We start from the raw sequence: 15,428 nt of genomic DNA on the forward strand, positions 1-15,428 counted from the left end.
GGGATATTTTTTAATTTCAAGTGACGTGCCCTTAGTGTATACTTTTGTATGCTTTATTTTCTACATTTTTTGATCATCCTATGTTACCTATTGAGTATATGTGGACAATACTTACCCCTATTTTACCCTTTCAGTGCAGATCCTGGTTGAATGTGCCTCACAGTGGTTGATCCAAGCGCATTCAAAGTTATTCAAGATAGTGGTTGTATTTCATCCATTTGGAGTTCATTTCTATCTTTCTTATATTAGACTATGTCTTTACTAGTATCTGAAGATAGAGTTAATCCTATTGGATTTCTTATGTATTTGATTCATAGATTGTATTAGTAGTTCTTACATCGGAACACCAAGTTTTGGGAGTTATGGCATTATTGGTTATGTTTCTTTCCATTTTTGTTATATGTATGTGGTTCAACTTTGTTATAGAAGCCTTGCCCAGGGGTTATTTTTGTCTTATCCCCTTACGTATCAGTTTTGGTGATAGGCTTACTTGTCAAGGTTTGCCACAATAAGTTCCATCATGGCCCTTATTTTTTAGGTCAAGACATATATTTTTGCCTTTACAATATATTTGTGGTTTGACTTTGTTCTTGGGTTCTTGACTTGGTTTTTTGTATTTATTACTCATTTTATATTAATTTAGGTAATAGACTTACTTGTCAAGAATTACCGCAGTAAGTTCTATCATGACTCTTGGTTTTTGGGTTGTGAAAAATAGGTATCAAAGTAGCCAAGTTTATTGGTCTCAACTGTATAAGAATGGTGTGTCTAATAAAATCTAGTTGATCAATACGTAGACATCTATATCTATCTTCTCGAATATATAAGATATCTTTAGGAAACATCCCTTATTTCATTTTATGTCATGTGGATCTTTCATACCTTGTGTTTTAATTCATATTTCACTCTTTTATGCACAGATGATGAGGACTAGATCTAGTGAGATTAGAGATTTAGAACCATTATTTGATGTGAGAGCCCAGTCTAGAGGGCGAGTTGAAAGATGCGATCAAACTTGGCATAGAAGACGAACAAAAGAATCTTTCTCATATAGAGATAACACTAGGGGACTCTACCTTGAGCCTCAAGATAAGCATACTGGATATATGGGTCCTTCTTCGGTCCCATCAATTTGTTCTACCCCGATCTTGAAGTAGTTACTTGTTTGTTTGTTGACCTAATTCAAAGGTGCTCCTTTGAGTGCACTTGGTGTTCCTCCAGCTTAGAGTATTGTGCCTCCATATGTGCCAGAGTCTACTTATTTTGTTCATCCAGTTTTGAGTATGGATCTTTCTATTGTATAGATATCCACTGATGGTACTCTACAGACTCCAAGCGTAATTCCTTATTTATTGCCTATATCTTAATATGGTGCTTCGAGATATGCAGTTTAGCCTTTTTCTATTGTGCCTCCTTAGATAGGTTCCTAGCTAGTAGGATTTATTATGCCTCCTACTATTGCAAGTAAAGTTATGTTTTTTAAGGATCAAAAGAGTTTCAGAGATTTACTCATTTGGGTCATTCAAACTTCAGTGGTGTTGTAGGCACGAATGCCTATTAGTTTTTGATGGATTATTAGGATAGGTAGCATTACCTTTGTTCACTTGAGTTGTATGAGGTTGCTATACTACTGACCAGTTGAGAGTTAAACCAAAGATTAGTGGAGTGTTACTTATTGGTGTCCAACCTCTTGGTTTGCTAGAGATAGCTTGGGATCAGTTCACCATGGCCTTTTTGGATAGGTTCGTACCCTTCATCTTTAGTTATCAGATGAGAGATGAATTCGATTTCTTGGAGTATGGTTCTATGACTGTTATAAAGTATGAGGCACATTTCCATACATTTGCTAAATTCTAGTATTGCCATCGAGTTGGAGAAGATTCAAAAGTTCCCTAAAGGGTTGGAAGTTTCTTTTAAGCCAACTATGACTCAAATGTTGTGTATGCGACATTATTTAAGAGTATAATGGATTATTCTAAGATGACTAAGTCTATTAACCGTGTATCTTAGAGAGGTACTAAGAAGGTATGGCGTCTGCGTAAGTTTAGAGGTCACACTTCTCAAGGTAGAGATTATAGAGGCTTCTATGGGTATTATGATAGGCTAGTGTATGCTTTCTTGTATATTTTAAGTAGATGATCTTCTATTTTAGAAGCTTTGGTTGATCGTCCTAAGTCGGTCGTACCTTTTTATATTTAGTCAGGTCGTACAGTTTTCTATGTGTGTTATAAGTTTGGCCATTTTTTCAAAATCTATCCTCGTCGTGTTTTAAGAGCTACTCTTGTATCTCTTGGAAGAGTTAGAGGTTATTCTAGAGATGCGAGCGGTAGAGGTAATGGTTCCTACTGTGGTGGTCATGAGAATACTCAACCAAATGGTGTACGTGTGCAGTGCTATGCTATACCTGCCAGGATAGATGTAAAGGCCTCTAATAATGTTATCACAAGTATCATCTAGTTTTGTTTCAAATATAAATCTATATTATTTGATTCAGGGTCAACTTTCCCCTATATGTCTACATACTTTACCTTGGGTTTCAATTCTACTTATGAGTCTTGATATGCCACATCCGTGCATTTACTCTCATAAGAGACTCTTTAGTTGTGGATCAGGTGTACCGATCTTATTTTTGTGACTTTTGCTAGTTGTGAGACTTGGGTAGAACTAATTGTATTTTGATATGGTAGATTTAAATATCATCTTCGGTAAAAATTTATTAGCTTATCATTACGTTGACAGAGATTATTATGCTAAGACTGTGCCTTTCGCTTCGCCAGGTGTACTAAGGGTAGCTTGGAAGGGTGTGCTTTATTTGGGTCACAATAGAGTTATATATTTCCTTCAGGCTTAACGCTTGGTTGAGCGAGTAGGTTTGTTTTATTTGAATTATAATCATTATACTAGTGCTGCTTTACCTTCTTTCTTGGATTCTGTTTGTGAGTTTTTAGTCAGTTTGTAGATGTTTTCCCTACTGATTTTCCTAGTATACCTCTAGATTATGATATAAACTTTGCTATTGATGTTGAGTTGGCCAACAAGCCAATTTTTATTCAATCTTATAGGATGGCCCTGAAAAAGTTGAGGAAATTAAAGGATCAGTTGCAGGAGTTGTTGGATAAGGGATTTATCCGACCTAGTGTGTCATTTTGAGGTGCGCCTGTGTTCTTTGTAAAGAAAAAGGAAGGGTATATACGCAAGTGTATTGGATATCGACAATTGAACAAGATGACGATCAAGAATCTGTATCCACTTCCTTGTACTGATGATTTATTTAACCAGCTTCAGAGTGCTTTGGTGGTTCTAATGATTCATTTGAGGTTTGGGTATCACCAATTAAGGATTAGATCTTTGGATGTTCCTAAAATAACTACTCACACTTGACACGGTTATTATAAGTTCATGGTCATGTCTTTTGGGTTAACCAATGCCCCATCCTCGTTCATGGAGTTAATAAACCGGGTATTTCGACTATATTGCAAATACTTTTTTTTATTTTATTTGTAGATGACATGTTGGTTTATTCTAAGAGTCAAGCCATTTATGTGGAGCATTTATAGATTGTACTTCAGAGATTGAGGGATGATAAGTTATATGCTAAGTTCTCTAAGTATGAGTTTTAGTTAGAGTCTGTTTCTTTCTTGGGCCATGTGGTGACCAAAGATGGTATTATGGTCTATTCGGCCAATATTATAGCAGTTCATGATTGGTCTAGGCCTACTTCTTGTATTGAGATTCAGAGTTTTTTTGTTTTGCAGGCTACTATCAGTGTCTTGTTAGGGGTTTTTCATCTATTGTAGCTATGACAACCAAGTTATGCAGAAAAAGATTTTGCTTTAGTGGCACAATGCTTGTGAGGTGAGCTTTCAAAAGCTCAAGGAATTGTTGATTTCGACTCCTAGCTGTACCTTGACCAAAGAGGGCGTGAGTTTTACCATTCTCTATGATGCTTTTGGTATTGGTTTAATTTTGATGTTGATGTAGAAGGGTAAGGTAATTGCATATGCCTATGGTCAATTGAAGCCCCACTATTGGAATTACCCTACCCAGGATTTGTAGTTATACACAATTGTTTTTACCTTTAATTATGGAGGCACTAATTATATGAAGTCTGTTGTGAAATTTTCTTAGATCATCATATCCTTCAGTACTTCTTCACCCAGCGAGATCTTAATATGAGGCAACTTTTTTGGCTTGGGTTGCTTAAGGATTATGACTTGACTATTCTCTACCATCCAGGGAAGGCTAATGTGGTTGCAGATTCCTTGAGCTGGTTGTCGTCTAGCATGTTAGATTAGTGAATCTTTTTATCCAAGAGAGGCCTTTAACCTTAGAGTTGCGGTATCATGCTAACTAGATGGCTAGGATTGAAGTTTTTGACACCTAGGTGTGTTTTGGCATTCGTGGATGCTAGGTCTTTCTTGGTGAAGGGGCTCATCAGATTGATGAGGTTGGATTAAGAGTTATAAGAGATAAGGTGTTGAGTAGTTAGGCTAAGGAAGCCTTACTTGATCCAGATGCTGTTTTAAGTATTGGTGGGCGAGTTTGTGTACCGAGAGTGGGAGATTGTATTAGATCAACTTTGGAGGAGGCTCATTATTCTAGATATTCCATCTTTCTTGGATTAACTAAGATGTATCACAATTTGAGATACCATTATTGGTGATGTAGTATGAAAAAATATCACACGGATTTTGTAGCTCGTTTTCTACATTTCTAGAAGGTGAAGGCCAAGCATTTGAGACCTAATGGTTCGCTTTAGAGGTTATCCATTCCTAAGTGGAAATCAAAATGAATCACTACAGATTTTGTGACTCTATTGCCTTGTGCTTCTCATGGTTATGACAATATTTGTTTCATGATTGATCAGTTGATCTAATCTGCTCATTTTATAAGATAGGTCATCCTTAAGGTTTGTTGGTGTCTATCATCTTAGATCAAGGTTCAGTGTTCACATCCCACTGTTGGAAGACTTTTCAGGAGGATCTGGGTACTCGATTTAATATTGGTACATCAATTTACCCCTAGACGAACGACTAGTCAGAATGAACCATTCCAATTTTGGAGGACATGCTCCGTGCTTGTGTTATGGTCTTTAGAGGTTAGTGGGAAAACGATCTAGATATGGAAGAGTTTGTGTATAATAATATCTATCATTCAAGTTTTGAGATGACTCCTTAGGAGGCATCTTATTATAGGTGTTGTTGCTCTTTTAATGGTTGGTTTGATGTTTAGGAGATTAGACCTCAAGGTACAGACTTGCTTCGTGAGTCTTTGGATCAAGTTTGGGTCATTTAGGATAGACTTCAAGCAACTCAGAGTTAGCAGAAGTGCTATGTGAATTTTAGACTTCGTCCCTTGAGATTCTGTGATGGTTTTCATGTCTTTCTTCATGTTTTGCCCATAAAGAGTGTGATGAGGTTTGGGAAGATGGTTAAGCTTAGCCCTAGATATATTTGACCTTTTGAGAACATTTACATTATTGGGGATATGGCCTACGAGTTACCACTACCTCAAAATTTATAAGTTGTTCATCTAATTTTTTATGTTTCTATGCTACGACATTACATTCCCAATGATTCTCATGTTATTTGTAAGGATTTAATTCAGTAAAATGAGCAATTGTCCTTTGTTGAGGAGCCCATCTCTATTCTAGCAAGGGATATTAGACAGTTGCATTTTAAAATTATTCCAGTGGTTATGGCCTAGTGGAAACTTCACCTTGTAGATGAGTTTGATGGGAGTTTGATTCAATATGCATATTAGTTATCCCCATCTTTTCTCTATTTGACGTATTCGTATTGCCTTTAGTTTGAGGATGAACAAGATTCTTAGTGATGAATGCTGTAATGACCTGAATTTTGGTCATTTGTTTGAAATATTTATTTTTTCCTGATTTAAATATTTTACCCATCCTCGTGGCTCCATTGTGGTATTTTTAGGGTATGGGGGTGATTGGCCTAGTTTCCAAAGAATTTCAGTGCAGTTTATGAGAGATTGTGCTTTTTGATGGTCTTAGAGATCATTAGTTGAGTTCGGTCAACATCATTAGATTTGAGTGTCGAATGGAAAACATATTATGCCACCAGACCTAGAACATCGATATTATGTTGGTAACAAGGTTGGTGTAGTTTTACAACATTTATATCTTATTTTGACCTGCCGTTCAAAAAAATACGAATTGAATTTTCAGTAGTCACTTTTTTGAAACAACAATTTTTTAAAAATTTGATATGTCCATTTAGTCAGAAGCATGGAATTTAGTGGAGTAGCATAGTTCATTTTCATACTCGAAATTCTGAATGAATCCTGAGGGGTCCGTAGAGACTTGGAATTCTCTAAATTTTTAGCTACTGAACAACTCAGCTGGTGCATTTGCCTAAGCAAAGATTTAGTTTCTTATGTGACTTGGCCTGTGTACTGCCCCATATTTTGGACTAGAATGAAAATCCATCATTCCTATGCGTAGACATTTCAAAAGCCTCGAATCTTATGTAAATTTAGTGTGTTAATCAATTATGTAGTGTGTGAATCTATTTGAGCATGAATTTAGATCATAGAGGTTCCCTAATTCAAGTACAAGTTGAAAGCTTTCCTATTGTTCCAGTTTTAGTGAGCGTCAAAACTTAGGTCAACTTCAATCAACCATAACTAGTTGTTTATGACGAATTGGGTGGTTTACTATATATCAATGAATCTCTTTGAATTATTTTTCCAATGATACCAATTTCGTCTAAATTCAATATCGGAGAAAAGTGTTATTCCTATTTTACTCCAGCATGTCAGGCTCAAAAATAGTGTGACGACATTCTTGGTAGCTTACCACATTTGTGATGCCCTATCACGAAGGCCGTCAACCTTAGGCAGAAACTAGCTCCTAAGTGACGACATTCATGGTAGCTTACCACATTTGTGATGCCCTATCACGAAGGTCGTCAGCCTTAGGTAGAAACCAGCACCTAAGTGACGACATTCATTGTAGCTTACCACATTTTTGACACTATGTCACAAATGTCATCTGCCTTAGGCAGAATCCAGCTTCTGTGTGACGTTATTTTTGATGGTTTACCATATTTTTGACTCCATGTCACAAATGTCGTCAGCCTTAAGTAGAATCTAGCTTCTGTGTGATGACATTTTTGACGGCTTATCAAATTTTTGAGGCCTTGTCACAAATGTCGTCATATATTATTTTCAGCAACTGAGAATTTATTTCATAAGGGTATTTTGGTTTTTTTCCTTCACTTCCCATGACTTATAACCCTCAAGAAACGTATTATCTTCCATTCTCATTTGTTGAAACATCTCAAAAAGCTCTCTCATACACTTTAAACCACAAGATTAGGGTTTCCTCTCAAGATTATCTCCTCAGGAACAAGAACATTCTTTCCCAAAGGGGTTAAACCCTAGTCAAGAAAACTCAAGGGCAAGCCTAAGGATTTCTTCAGGAACCTTCAGAAACATTAGATCTCTTTCAAGATCAAGGTTTAAAGTATGCGTAGTGTTCATCTATGGATTCAATTCTTTCATAGAGCTCAAGAATCCTGCTTTTCAATGTTATTTTGTAAACTTTTTGTGGTGATAGGAGCATCTACTTGTTGATGATTGTTGTTTAAGTTTCAAGATGATATCTAAAGGTGTTTTCATGGAATATATGTGGTTGTTAGTTGAAAACACACAAACTTTTGGTGGTATGATATGATGCAAGTATTAAATCCATGTATGCCTTAAAGAATGCATGCAAGGTGTTTTGATAAAATGCCTAGGATGCTAGAAATTCATATTTACATGATTCCATGATATCTAAATGACAAGTCTATATTAGCTATACACTTCAATATGGATTTCCATGCTATTTATATGTTGTTATTGTTGTGGTATGAAGCATGTATGATCCTATATAGCCCATGGATGGTGTAGGACGGTAAAGCTATATAACATAGGTTAAGGTTTTAATGGCATGCTAAACCAGGTCCCCTTTTCTAGCATGGTTATATATATGTGTATGTTTGTGTGTATATGGATGGTTTTACTTGGTTTTATAAATTTTAATTATTTTATCCTTATCCTAAGTTCATTCTAGTGATCACTCTCTAACCTGTCTTTAAGTGGCTGTATACCCATGCTATGTAGGAACCAACCGTTCTCCCCCTCCTACATAGTGATTAACTTGGGGACAACTATTGGATTAAAGTGGTGAGTTACCATCTTTTTGAAAGGATCTATTTTATGTTATGGATTTTTTTGACATTTTGATTTATTTATTGATGTTGTCTTTGGATATAGTTGGGGTCATGTCCCAACCAAATATTCTTACTCTTTTAGTTAAAGGCTTTGTGGTACTGCTCTAGGTTGGAACAGGCGGGATGGATATTGGTGTTAGCCTTAATACTGGCATTGGTATTAGAGCTGACATCACTGGACATAATTTCTCACTGTTCCATCATATTTCATTTTGTGATTAATAATAATATATCTTGGATCTCATTTGGTTTTGGCCTGGTTTATTGCCCTTGGTTCAATATTGGTTTGGCTTGGTAGTTTGGTTGGTGCAGTTTGGTAGACGGGATGGCTTGGTAGGGTTGGTCTAGTAATAGACCTATCCCAAAGTCACTCCTTATCCAGTTATTCTATCACGATATTTGTTTGGTATTTAGTCGACTTAAGGTATGCTGATGGTGGTTAGGTTGGGTAACAAGGGATGGTCGCTTGTCCTGGTTGGACTTGGTATGCCTACTACGACAAGACCCCTGGTCAGGTCGTGTCAAGTTTGTATTAGAGCTTTAGGTTTATGGTTAATTGGGAATCCACAAAGCTGTTTTGAGTAGAGTCTTTTTTAAGGATTTATAGCACACCACACTCATGAGAGAGAGGCTACAAGGCATTTAAGAATGTTTCACTTTCTTAGTATTGTATGTTCAAGCTTGGAGTCTAAGTTTTGAAATTCTTCTGTAATCCTTGGTTTTTCATTTTTCAAATCATGCCTTGATGATCTGGAACACAAAGAAACTCTTCAAACCTTTTAGGGATAATGTTAATGGGGTATGTTTTATGTTTGGTGTTTTTCTTTGATCTCAGGATCCTATCCCCGATAGTTCTTGAGTTCCTCCAGTTGATACTAATCCTTCTCAGGGTGAGGTGACTAATGCGGAATTTTGCCAATATATTTATACTATTGCTAAATTAGTTGCTGGTTAGGTTGAGCGAGATGCGTTCGGTGGGTTATCTACTGTGGCCATAAGGGTTGGCCAGGTTATGAAACTGAATTCTCCTACTTTTATAGGTTTGAAAGTAGAGGAGGATCCTCAGGGTTTCTTGGATGAAATTGAGAAGATATTTAGGGTGATGTAGGTAAATAATATAGAAGGTGTAAACTTTTCAGCTCAAGGACATTGCATACCAATGGTATGAAGAATGGGATAGGGATAGAGGTGATGTGGAAGAGATGTCCTTATGGGAAGACTTCTCTAATAATTTTTTGGATCATTTTCTTCCTGTAGAACTGAAGGAAGCAAAGATGGAGGAGTTTGTAAATATTAATCAAGGGAGAATGTCTGTCAAGGAATATGCCTTAAAGTTTCATCAACTGTCAAGGTATGCTCCTAATTTAGTGGCTGACATAAGAGCAAGAATAAGAAAGTATGCTTTTAGGTTGAATCAAGATTTGATCTTGGAAAGTAATATTGCTTTTCTAATTAAAGATATGGATATTTCTATTTTGACTATTTATATGCAACAGGTGGAAGATGATAAAAGGAAACAGGCAAAGTTTGAAGATCGGCAGGGTAAGAAGAGCAGGTTTTTTGATCAGGGAGATGCTTAGTATCAGGGTAGTCAAGATGGCGGCAAATGGCAGAAAAAGAACTGGGGGAGTTTTTGATCCTTCTCTACAGCTAGTGCTCCTTACCCAAAGTAGTCGAGTGACAATCGTCATCAGGGTAGTGATAATTTTTTGGCAGTGTGTGCCCAATCTCAGGTGAGCGGGGTCAATTGGTTTTTTCATGCCCTCCTTGTTGGTTCTGTAGTCATCCTCATCGGGGTCGTTATGATGAAGGAAGGTAAAAATGGTTCAAGTATGGCTAGGTAGGCCATCAGCTCAGGGATTGTCCGGATAATAAGGTTTCTAAGGAGTAAATAAGGTACTGGTGGCTTTATTTTCTTCTCCTACATCCAGTGGTTCTGCATCTACTTCTTTTGCTGCCCCTAGTTCTAGTATTGGCCGGAATAGGTGGTATGCTCTTGTATCTCGATAGGAATTTAAAGCATCGACTGATGTCATTACTTGTACGTTACAACTCTTTTCTTGCGACGTGTATTGTCTGCTTGATCCAATGTCCACTCTTAATTATGTGACCTTATTTATGGTTGTATGTATTGGTTTTGATTCTAAGGTTGTTTTGAATCCATTTTATATTTTTACCTCAGCAGGTGACTTAGTTATCACTAAAAGAGTCTGTAGGGGGGTGGTATTTATTGGTGGTAGGCTGAATTTTACGGATTTGTTTGAACTTTATATGGTGGATTTTGAGGTTATACTTGGGATGGATTGGTTACACTCTTGTTATGCATCCTTGGATTGTCAGATCCATAAGGTTGTCTTTAGGTTCCCTGGTTAACCGATTATAGAGTGGGAGGGCGGTTCCCTAGCTCCTAGGGGAGGTTTATTTCTTATCTTAGAGCTTAAAGGTTAATCTCTAATGGTTGTCTTTATCACTTAGTTCGAGTTAAAGATTCTAACTCGGAAGGTCCTTTTGTATAGTCAGTCTCAGTGATAAATGAGTTTCCTGAGGTCTTTTCAGATGATCTTCCTGTTGTTCCTCCCAATAAGGAAATAGAGTTAGGTATTGATTTGGTTTCAAAAATTCATCTAATATCGATTCCTCCTTATATAATGGCTCTAGCTAAGTTAATAAAACTCAAGGAGCAACTTAAGGATCTTCTGGAAAAAGAGTTTATTCATCCTAGTGTATCCCCGTGGGGTGCACCGGTATTGTTTGTATGCAAAGAGGATAGTTCCCTTTGAATGTGCAATGGTCAAGAACAAGTATCCTCTCCCTAGGATAGATGACTTTTCTGATTAGTTGTAAGGTGCCAAGTTCTTTTTTAAGATAGATCTTTGGTCTGGCTATCATCAGCTAAAACTAGGGAGTTAGATATCCCTAAGATGTCTTTTTGTACTTGGTATGGGCACTTTGAATTCTTGGTGTTGTCATTTGGATTGACTAATGCCCCGACAACATTTATGGACTTGATTAAGAACGTTTTCAGGTAGTTCTTGGATCTCTTCATCATTGTGTTTATTAATGACATTTTGGTTTATTCCAAAAGTAAGGGAGATTATGTTGATCAACTCCATGTGGTATTACAGACCTTAAACGAACAACAATTATATGTCAAGTTCTCCAAGTATGTGTTTTGGTTGAATGCTGTGACTTTTCTTTGTCATATTATCTCTAGCGAGAGGATCATCGTTGATTCGTAAAAGGTGGTTGGGGTTAAGGGGTGGCCTAAACCCATGACTCCAACCGACATTTAGAGCTTCTTGGGCTTGGCTTGATATTATAGACAGTTTATGGTAGGCTTTTCATAGATAAATGCTTCTTTGACTAAGTTGACTTAGAAAAAGGTTAAGTTTTCTTGGCCAGATACTTGTGAAAGAAGGTTGGAGAAGTTGAAAGATGAGCTAACTTTGTCTCTATTTTGATTTTGCCAGAAGAAAATGATGGGTTCATGGTCTATTATGATGCATCTCGGGTAGGTCTTGGTTGTGTTTTAATGCAACATAGAAAGGTTATTGCCTATGCTTCCAGGCTTTTCAAGGTACATGAGTAGAATTATCCTACTCATGATTTGTAGCTGTTGGCGGTTTTGTTTGTCTTTAAAATCTGGAGGTATTATTTGTATGGTGTACATGTAAACATCTTTACGGATCATAAGATTCTACAGTATGTGTTCACTCAGATGAAGCTCAATCTCAAGCAGAAGAGATGGCTTGGACTTCTCAAAGACTATAATATGAGTCTTGACTATCACCCAGGTAAGACTAACGTGGTTGCTAATTCTCTTAGAAGGTTGTCCATGGGGAGTTTGGTTTTTATGGAGAACGAAAAATGGGAGCTGGTGAAGGATATTCACTATTTGGCTATTCTTAGATTTCACCTCTTGAACTCCAAAGATAGAGGTGTAATGGTACAAAAAGTGGCTCGATTATCTCTTGGAGCAGAGATCAAGGAGAAAAAGTATTGGATTTTGTCTTGATAAAAATCAAGGGTGATATTAGTGGGAATAAGGTGATGATGTTTGAGATCAATGGTGATGGTACGTTATGATACCAATGAAGGTTGTGTATTCCTAATGTCGATGGTTTGCGGCAAAGGATTTTGGCTGAGGTGCATGAGTCACGCTATGTTGTTTATCTTGGTTCCACGAAGATGTATCATGATCTCAAGTAGATGTATTGGTGGAACAATATGAAGGAGGATGTGGCTAATTTTGTGACCAAGTGCTTGGTGTTTCAACAAGTTAAATTTGAGCACATGAGACCTAGTAGGTTGTATCAAGAGATTTCTTTACCCGAATAGAAATTAGAGGTAATTAATTTGGATTTCATTACTAGTCTTCCTCGGTCTCAAAATTAATATGATTTGATTTGGGTCATCTTGGATAAGATGACAAAGTCTACTCACTTCTTTCCTATGAGCACTACCTTTTTGGTGGAGGATTATGCAAAGTTATACCTTCAAGAGACAGTGAAGCTACATGGAGTACCTATTTTAATTATTTTTGATTGTGGTACACAATTTACGTCTCACTTTTTTCGTTCTTTCTAGAAAGGGTTGGGGACTAAGGTGAGTCTAAGTATTGCTTTTCATTTGCAAATGGATGGTTAAGCAAAAAGAACTATTTAGACCTTGGAGGATATGCTTCGATATTGTATGATTGCTTATGGTGGCAATTGGGTATAGCATCTACCTTTGGTAGAGTTTGCTTACAGCAATAGCTATCATTCTAGTATTGGTATGGCTTCTTTTGAGGCATTGTATGGCAAAAGGTATAGATCTCCTATTGGTTGGTTCAATCTTGGTGGGGCGGATATGTTCAATCTAAATTTGGTCTATCAAGCTATGGAAAAGGTGAAAGCAATTTAGGGCAGGCTTAAGGGTTCCCAAACCAGTCAAAAGTCCTACACGGATGTTAGGCGTAGAGACTTGGAGTTTGAGGTTGGGGATAAGGTTTTCCTCAAGGTATCTCCTATGAAGGGAGTAGTGCAGTTTTGTTAGAAGGGGAATCTTAGTCCCCAATATGTTGGTCCTTATGAGATTCTGCGGAAGGTTGGTAATGTTGTTTATGAGTTAGAGTTACCTTCAAGCTTGTTCTCGGTTCATTGGGTATTTCATGTCTCTATGCTGAGGAAATACCTTGCTGGTCCTTCTTCCATTGTTCCTCTGGATGGGTTGGGTGCTCAAACTTGTTGTCTTATGAAGAGGTCCCAATTGATATCTTGGATAGGTAGGTTCGTCAGTTGCAGACCAAGGATGTGGCTTCGATTTAGGTTCTAAGGCGGAACCATAAGGAGGAAGAAGCTACATGGGAAGCAGAGGAGGACATGAAGTCCAAGTATTTGCATCTATTTTTTCCTTCTGAAATTTGTGAGGAAGGTATGTTATAGATTGGAAATAAATTTGATAATACAAATGTCTCATGCATTTGGTTACCCCTACCTTGTCCATCATTCGGCGATGAATGTTCCTAGTGGGGGAGATTGAAAAACCGTAGTTTTAACCATCAGAAAATATCTTAGAATTTTGGTCTCTAGACTCAGTACGACTTATGGGCACGATTCGTATGATGGGGTATGAATGGTATGGTCCAGTCATTCGCTGACTAGTGTTGGTTGGTTGGATGAATTTTGGTCACTGGAATGGGTATGACTTAGTGGTATGAGTTGTATGGTTGGATACAAATCATTTGGTTCCTTCATTTAATCTTAGACTATGAAACATAAGTTAGATCTAAGTACGAGTGGCTCACCAGGAGCCATAAGCTTGGGTATGAGTCGTACCCAGGACTAGTACGGTGGTCAGTGTTCATACCTTTGGTCATTCTATCTTGCCAGGGATATGGGTGAAGGGTACGGATCATATGTTGTTAATATGACTTAGTTGAATGAGTCATACACTGGACAGTGTTAGGTCTAAGGGATAAGGCTTAGGATACGAGTAGTCGGTACCACTCGTATCAAAGTGTATGACTCATGAGGGTCAGTCGTACCCTTGTGATGGGATTTTGTGCAACTTAAGTGAGGGTATTTTGGATATTTCCCCACTTACCATAATAAGGTCTCACGATTTATATTCCTATTGGGAGGTTATTTACCCGATAATTCTATTCATTAACACTTAGAAACTCTTTCTAAACACTTTATATTTATCTCAAAAACTTTTGGGAAAGGAAGCTAGGGTTTCAACTAGAGGACTAAATTGGGGATCTTGTTGGTGGTTTCTCTCTATCTACTTTGTCAATTAAGGCATGTTCTCTTCCGTCATTGTTAGTTCTAACTAAAGGCATTGTTTTATACAATGTTTTTATGATTTGAATGTTGTATGATTTTGGGTTTTCAATTATGATTTAGGGGTCTTGGTTATCAATGTGTGGTTATGGTTTTCCCATGCTTTAATTATGCTTTTATATTCATTAATGATGGTTTTTGACAATTGGTTGCATGGGAATGGTTCTTTGGTAATGGACTTTGGTTTTGGAAATACTATGCCCCCAATGTATTTGATAAAATGCTTTTAACAATGTTTTCACTATAATATTAGTTTTTCAATGGAACTTATGCATAGTATAAACTTAGTAATGGAACCTTAAATGATGTGAATGGTTTTGGTTAAACAAAAATTATGAAGGGTACATGGAATCTCTTAAATCGATATTTGCTTTACTATGGACAAAACTTGCAAGCATAGTCGGCATGACGACACCACTACTAATGTCCTTGGTTAAAAAATGGTAAGTGGATTAGTTGGTTGCTTGTTGATTGTTTTAATTGGGCACTAATGGTAGGGTATGTAGCAAAGCCATGAAATATGAAGGTCCCGAGGGGAGCAAAACTGGAAACTTATATTTTTTGATGTGAGGTTTTGTCTTTGTGACCATATGTATGATGTCACACTTTATATTTTAGGGATGTACTAGTTATCCTACATTTTCTTCCCTATTCGGGCGGGTTCACGCATTGGGGCCCTTTCAACAAGGGGAGCTAAACCCATATAGCCTGTGGGTAGTTTAGGATGGCAAAGCTACACAGCCTAGGTAAAGGTTTTATTGACATGCTCAATCCGATCCCTATTTTTGGTATGGTTATATATATACATATGGTTGCATGCATATGGATGGTTTTACTAGGATTTATAAATGTCATTATTTTA

The sequence above is a fragment of the Capsicum annuum genome, chromosome 8 (genome assembly GCF_002878395.1).
Source record: "Capsicum annuum cultivar UCD-10X-F1 chromosome 8, UCD10Xv1.1, whole genome shotgun sequence".
NCBI lineage: Eukaryota > Viridiplantae > Streptophyta > Magnoliopsida > Solanales > Solanaceae > Capsicum > Capsicum annuum.